General features: G+C 33.6%; 1 protein-coding gene across 3 annotated transcripts in view; it reads left to right on the top strand.

Moving 5' to 3' along the window:
* LOC116840557 overlaps window positions 1-7,384 on the top strand; it is a 149,532-nt gene that overhangs the window by 14,516 nt on the left and 127,632 nt on the right. The window contains exon 1 of one of the 3 annotated variants that reach the window (XM_032807409.1): window positions 5,138-5,383. The exons of the other annotated variants lie outside the window; for them this stretch is intronic. The gene's annotated coding sequence lies outside the window, so the exon portion shown is untranslated. Of the gene's footprint in view, window positions 1-5,137; window positions 5,384-7,384 lie in introns of those variants that run through there. 3 annotated transcript variants of the gene reach the window in all.

The raw sequence follows: 7,384 nt of genomic DNA, 5'->3' as shown, positions 1-7,384 counted from the left end.
CCGAGCCTCTCTCTCTCTCTCTCTCTCTCTCTCTCTCTCTCTCTCTCTCTCTCTCTCTCTTGCCCCTCTTTCTCCCTCTTTCTATTTTACATATTGCGTTACATTTTATATTTTATACTTTCATCATTAAGTATCATTATTGTATCATCATTATTGCATCTGAAAAAATTGCATAACTGATATTAGTCAGCTCATAAAACGTAATAAAAGAATATGTGCCTTTATTGAGCGTTTCCTTAACACTTCGATCGTCAGTTAAGCTTTCGTGAAAATCAGTGAAAACCGGTACTGCAATTAGTGTGTCAAAGCGATGATATTTTCTTCACAAAAATAATATTTCTACTCTCTAAATTTCTTGGAGTGAAATCTCACTCGAAGCGTGAAGATATCTCCACTCAGAATCAGTGATCGAAAGTGAATATTTTAACTCAGCTTTAAAGTGTGTATTCTTGATCGACACCAGTCAATGTTTCAATCGATTATGATAAATTCATTCCAAAAAGGCATATTAGACTTTTCAATTTCGAATAAAAATATTCACTCGATAATTCAGAGTGAAGAATTTATTCTATACGAGTGAAAAGTCGCTCGAATTCAATTTTATTTTTTTTACTTTATTTATATTTAACTTCTTCAACGAAATTATTTTACTTCTTTAAATTTTACTCGAGAAAATATATTAATCGCATACACAGAAAGACAATAGTATTCTTGTCTGGAGAATATCTTTATTTTTAACATGTTAATCTTCAAATGAGATTGCATAACGTCAAACGAAGATAAATTTCACTTGCATCGATACATTTTATATCCAATTTAATAAATAATTGTTTAAACTCACGATATAATAAAATTCTTCTAACAAAATTAATCATTGTTTGTATGTGAAACAATGTTTAACTTATATATGAAATAATGAGTAGTTTTAAATAGATAGAGGAATCTGGGCCATAAAACACACATTTAAAGATATCATATTCTCAATCCAACATTTTACGCTTTCTATTAATGAAAGTTATTTTTTAACAATAAGAACACAGATTTTTCTTTGTTGAATCATGTGAAATATATTCTTGCAACTAACATATTTTCATTCAACGCTATATAATTTCATTTGAGGATTAACATGCCAAAAATAAAGATTTTTCCGAACGTCCTCTTCCTGTATAGACTTCCTGTATAGAGAATGTCCTTTTTTCTATACAGATACCTTGTAACAAGCGACCTGAACATATGAATGTCTTGCAACACGAACGGAATATACGAGGGATATGTTTTAGTCGGTAGAAATTTTCGTAAATCATGAACATTAGTTTGCCACTCGAGTAGAACGTGCCGCGTAGATCGCATATCGGTGGATACCAACGTGCTAATTTTTGTCGCATGTGTATCCGATAGGAAACTGTCCGTGGAAACCGTTTCATTTCACATCAAGCGTTTCACCTAGATCGATAATCCTAGTTTCAGTGCTGCACATCCAACGAAATATCATATCATCTCCGGTTGCGATCGCATGAGTCACGCTGTCATAAACATCTCGAATGAAATGTTAAGCGTACTTTTTGTTTACTTTAGTCCAGACTAAGAAAGAAATATCTAAAAATTAACAAGTATCTATTAAAGGTAGCATCACAACATATTTACTTAAATCAAAATTATTTTCATTTAAGATATTATTTCCTTAAATGAAAATAATTTTGATTTAAGTAAATATGTTGTGATGCTACCTTTAATAAATACTTGTTAATTTTTAGATATTTCTTTCTTAGTGTGTTAATATGTTAATGATACCCATCTAATAATAAATATTTGTTAACTTTAAATATTTTTCTCCCAGTGTACACATTTTTTACAAATATATTGTTATTTCTTTTTCGCTTTTTTTTGCGAATCGTATCTCGTTAAAGAAACCAAATTCGAAGAACAATCCGTGTGAAATTTCTTATTCATAACACAGGATCACGAAAAAATAAGTCTTTTTCTTGAAAGAACCTCTATTTTTTATGTATTTCAACATGCTGAAACTGAACGTGACCTTTAAAATAAACTTGACATAGCACGTCAAATTTTTGTTATGATGGTTCAACAAGAAGGTTCAACATTAACCCATTAACGCCCAAATGTGCTGAAATTTATGTTGATTTGAGCCATTTATTTTACTACGGAAATGAGGTCTATTGTTTATAAAGAGTACCATTCCTACCACTTTCGATGTCGTTCTATCGAGTAGCCTTAAGAAAATTTTAAAAAATCGCAATTTATGCAAAATTTTTGCAAAATAAAATTAAAAACGCATGTTTTTAAGGCTAATTTTTTACTTTTCCACTATTTTCTCCATAAAAACGTATTAATATCGCTCAGGAAAGTTTTACTATGTAATTACTATGCAAATTACTTTGTAATTTTGTAGTAATATTGATCCTAAAACACTTTCGATAACCAAATGTAAATGAAAATTCGAATTAAACTCTTCAAATCGACCACCATTTTGGTACCGCCATGTTTGTTGAAAAAAATACCCATGGCATATTTTTAAAGTCTCGGGAACACGTTTTAGACACTTTCGCGAGCGATACTAGCACGTTTTTATGGAGAAAATAGCGGAAGAGTAAAAAATTAGCCCTAGAAATATGCGTTTTTTATTTTATTTTGCAAAAATTTTGCATAAATTGTGATTTTTAAAAATTTTCTCAATACTGTTTGATAAAACGACGTCGAAATTGGTAGGAATGATACTCTTTATAAACAACAGATCTCATTTCCGTAGTAAAATAAATGACTCAAATCTACGTAAAATTTAAGCACATTTGGGCGTTAATTGGTTAAGTATATTCAATATTTTGCATATTCTACATGGGGCATATACGCTGTAATTAAATTCTTTTAGTTTAAAAACAATAATCATGTATATTTATATGTTGAGGCATACAAAACTTTTAATAAGCCAGATAAAAATTATATGTATAGGGTACTTCATTTTCCCTTGATGTGCTACGTTACCTTAAAGGTCATTCAGTTTTAGCACTTCGAAATACATAAAAAATAATGGTTCTCCTTTTCGATAAAAAGACTTTATTTTTTTGTAGTCCTGTGTAATTATCTCGATGCACTGTGTTGGAGCTGGAACGATTCGTCTCTTAATCCTTTGAATCGTACGTTATTTCTCAGTGGAATTTTTGGCATGTGGGAACTTTCAGAATCTCTGATTGCGCATCCGAGGTTAAAAAAGCAAAATTCGAGATGGCGGATCCGATATCGCGATAATAAGTTTTTAAAATTAATAATCTCGCTTTTAGCATTAATGAAAAATAACAAAAACACTTCTCCGATATGAAGAAGATATATTTGTATTTTTGACAAAAGCCTGCAGCAAAAATATTAGCAGTATTTTTGTAGTTTATTGGAGTATAGTTAAAAAATGGAAGACTTAAAAACATTTTCGAAAAAAATGTGTAAAATACTATTAATTTTATCCTTAATAAACCTTAAGAAACTTAATGTTTCTCGATTGATAATGATTTGTCGATTCCTAATAGTTAGACCCGAAATGATTTCTGTCTGGAAAAAGTGCCTGTTTTGCTGTTCTTTTACTTGCTTGTAATAATTTAGCAATTAAACATTGAAATTATTTTTTATTCATTTTACATTTCTTATGTCTTCTTATCTCTTTATGAGAGTGCATAGTAATAATATAGTCTACTATGTCTGCACTGATGTTTGTTGAAATCACTGAAAAATGAGGAAAAGATAGGTGGAACGCTAACATTTCCCTATGGTTTAAAGGGTTAACTGTTTCTCATTCTATAACGACATTCTTCCTTCGATCACAATCAATACTTTCGCGATGCGGTCACGAGCGATAACCGATTGGAATCAACTGATCGTTCCATTGATCACGGGAACCCGTTATTTCTATTCGATTTTACGCAGGCAAATGGACACTCTTAACAGATATTTAATAGATTTCTTATGCCAGTAAAATCGGCTCTTTCAAAGTCCACCTCGTGACGAAACCTTCGCATTTTCCGATAAAGTTCCGCGGATAATACTCCGTCGCTTTTTTATATCTAGGAAACAGTAGTTGGGCATTAATCTATTAAAATGTAGTTGACTGAAATAGTCGGCAAATCAATCATCAAAATTCAACTTCTTCGTTAAAATGAGCTAAGCAATTCGATGGCTTGAAGATAAAAATTTTAATATATATGTTTTATAACAATAACATTATTTTATATGAAACTTTTTTCTTTTCTTTTTTTACTATTTTATAAACATGAATCATACAAGCCAGAAAAGCCATGCAAGGGCTGCAGTTTCGGGAGTGGCAATAGATGCTGCGACATCTTTTGCACGCAAAAGATAATTATAAGTATTTTGGTTTGAATGTGAATATTACTTAATTACATACGTAAAATTCAAACCTATATTCATTTAATAGTTTTCTTTAAATAAATTCGCGAATATCGTTGTTTTTTTTATTTGAAATGCATTAAAAGAATATTGTCTATTCTCGGATTACTGAAATTGTATTGTAATTTTTATTACAATATCTTATTTGTGTAGCAATTTGCCTAACACTGAGAAAGAAATTCTGTGAGAGAGAGAGAGAGAGAGAGAGAGAGAGAGAGAGAGAGAGAGAGAGAGAGAGAGCTATCCTCTCTCTCTCTCTCCACTCGAACTCCGGTTCTCAACGAATGTTAGAGTCAAACCTACGCGATCAATTAACTTCACGACGCCATCATTAGCGATATATTACGACCAGGCTCCTCCATCTCTCTCTTTCTTTCTTTCTCTCTCTCTCTCTCTGGCGCGCGCGCGCGCGCGAGCTAACGCTGCAGCGTAACAAAAGTCACACTCGCGCGGCTCGTCCGCCGATTTATTCACGCGGGGCGGTCGTTCGCGAAGCGAGTTCCACAGGCCGACGTCCGTTTTGTACTCATTCTGTATGCATACAGCAAGAAAACGGTTGATTATCGGCTACGCGCTATACGACGCGCGTTGTCCCTTCCGTCGCGGTGACGCATCGCGGGATAAACTCACAGATAAACTCTGCTTACATTACGAGCAGGTGGAGGCGCCTCGCCTCGCCTCACCTCGCCGCGTCGCGCCGCGCTGCGCCGGTCGCGACTCGCCGGTGTCAGTAAACCTCCGGCCGTCTCGCGGAGCGGAGCTGGTCGGAGCGTGAGTTTGCGTCTCGCGGAGTTTGAACTTCCCGATCGCGTCCCGAGAGCTGGAAATCGCGCGAACGTCGATGTGCCCACGTCCTCGTCGTGGTCGTCCCCGGCCCGATGATGGTTGAAAATTAAGAATCTGGACTGTGGTCGTTTTGTGCGTTCTCGAGGACGCGTCGATGCGAGCTCTGAGGTCCGTTTGATCGATCGAGGTAAGATCACTCGCGCGCTTCGACAGCGCTTTTCATGAAGTCAAACGAGGAGTGTTGCCCTCCTGGTTAGATTTAACTCGGGAAATTGAGTTAAAGTCACTTTAAGTTGTCGGTCTCAGTAACTGCTCAGAGCGATTGTTACAGTCTCATGTTTCTCCATGATGAGAGAATTTATAAATGTTGAAAGACAAGACATTGCTTCAACACCGTTGCTTTTCTGAAAAAAAGAAATGTTGTCTTCCTGACTCTCTCTCTCTCTCTCTCTCTCTCTCTCTCTCTCTCTCTCTCTCTTGCCCCTCTTTCTCCCTCTTTCTATTTTACATATTGCGTTACATTTTATATTTTATACTTTCATCATTAAGTATCATTATTGTATCATCATTATTGCATCTGAAAAAATTGCATAACTGATATTAGTCAGCTCATAAAACGTAATAAAAGAATATGTGCCTTTATTGAGCGTTTCCTTAACACTTCGATCGTCAGTTAAGCTTTCGTGAAAATCAGTGAAAACCGGTACTGCAATTAGTGTGTCAAAGCGATGATATTTTCTTCACAAAAATAATATTTCTACTCTCTAAATTTCTTGGAGTGAAATCTCACTCGAAGCGTGAAGATATCTCCACTCAGAATCAGTGATCGAAAGTGAATATTTTAACTCAGCTTTAAAGTGTGTATTCTTGATCGACACCAGTCAATGTTTCAATCGATTATGATAAATTCATTCCAAAAAGGCATATTAGACTTTTCAATTTCGAATAAAAATATTCACTCGATAATTCAGAGTGAAGAATTTATTCTATACGAGTGAAAAGTCGCTCGAATTCAATTTTATTTTTTTTACTTTATTTATATTTAACTTCTTCAACGAAATTATTTTACTTCTTTAAATTTTACTCGAGAAAATATATTAATCGCATACACAGAAAGACAATAGTATTCTTGTCTGGAGAATATCTTTATTTTTAACATGTTAATCTTCAAATGAGATTGCATAACGTCAAACGAAGATAAATTTCACTTGCATCGATACATTTTATATCCAATTTAATAAATAATTGTTTAAACTCACGATATAATAAAATTCTTCTAACAAAATTAATCATTGTTTGTATGTGAAACAATGTTTAACTTATATATGAAATAATGAGTAGTTTTAAATAGATAGAGGAATCTGGGCCATAAAACACACATTTAAAGATATCATATTCTCAATCCAACATTTTACGCTTTCTATTAATGAAAGTTATTTTTTAACAATAAGAACACAGATTTTTCTTTGTTGAATCATGTGAAATATATTCTTGCAACTAACATATTTTCATTCAACGCTATATAATTTCATTTGAGGATTAACATGCCAAAAATAAAGATTTTTCCGAACGTCCTCTTCCTGTATAGACTTCCTGTATAGAGAATGTCCTTTTTTCTATACAGATACCTTGTAACAAGCGACCTGAACATATGAATGTCTTGCAACACGAACGGAATATACGAGGGATATGTTTTAGTCGGTAGAAATTTTCGTAAATCATGAACATTAGTTTGCCACTCGAGTAGAACGTGCCGCGTAGATCGCATATCGGTGGATACCAACGTGCTAATTTTTGTCGCATGTGTATCCGATAGGAAACTGTCCGTGGAAACCGTTTCATTTCACATCAAGCGTTTCACCTAGATCGATAATCCTAGTTTCAGTGCTGCACATCCAACGAAATATCATATCATCTCCGGTTGCGATCGCATGAGTCACGCTGTCATAAACATCTCGAATGAAATGTTAAGCGTACTTTTTGTTTACTTTAGTCCAGACTAAGAAAGAAATATCTAAAAATTAACAAGTATCTATTAAAGGTAGCATCACAACATATTTACTTAAATCAAAATTATTTTCATTTAAGATATTATTTCCTTAAATGAAAATAATTTTGATTTAAGTAAATATGTTGTGATGCTACCTTTAATAAATACTTGTTAATTTTTAGATATTTCTTTCTTAGT

Source organism: Odontomachus brunneus, unplaced genomic scaffold (assembly GCF_010583005.1).
Source record: "Odontomachus brunneus isolate Ranch 3 - 2012 unplaced genomic scaffold, Obru_v1 Obru_scaffold_001, whole genome shotgun sequence".
NCBI lineage: Eukaryota > Metazoa > Arthropoda > Insecta > Hymenoptera > Formicidae > Odontomachus > Odontomachus brunneus.
This window is presented reverse-complemented; position numbering and strand designations above follow the sequence as displayed.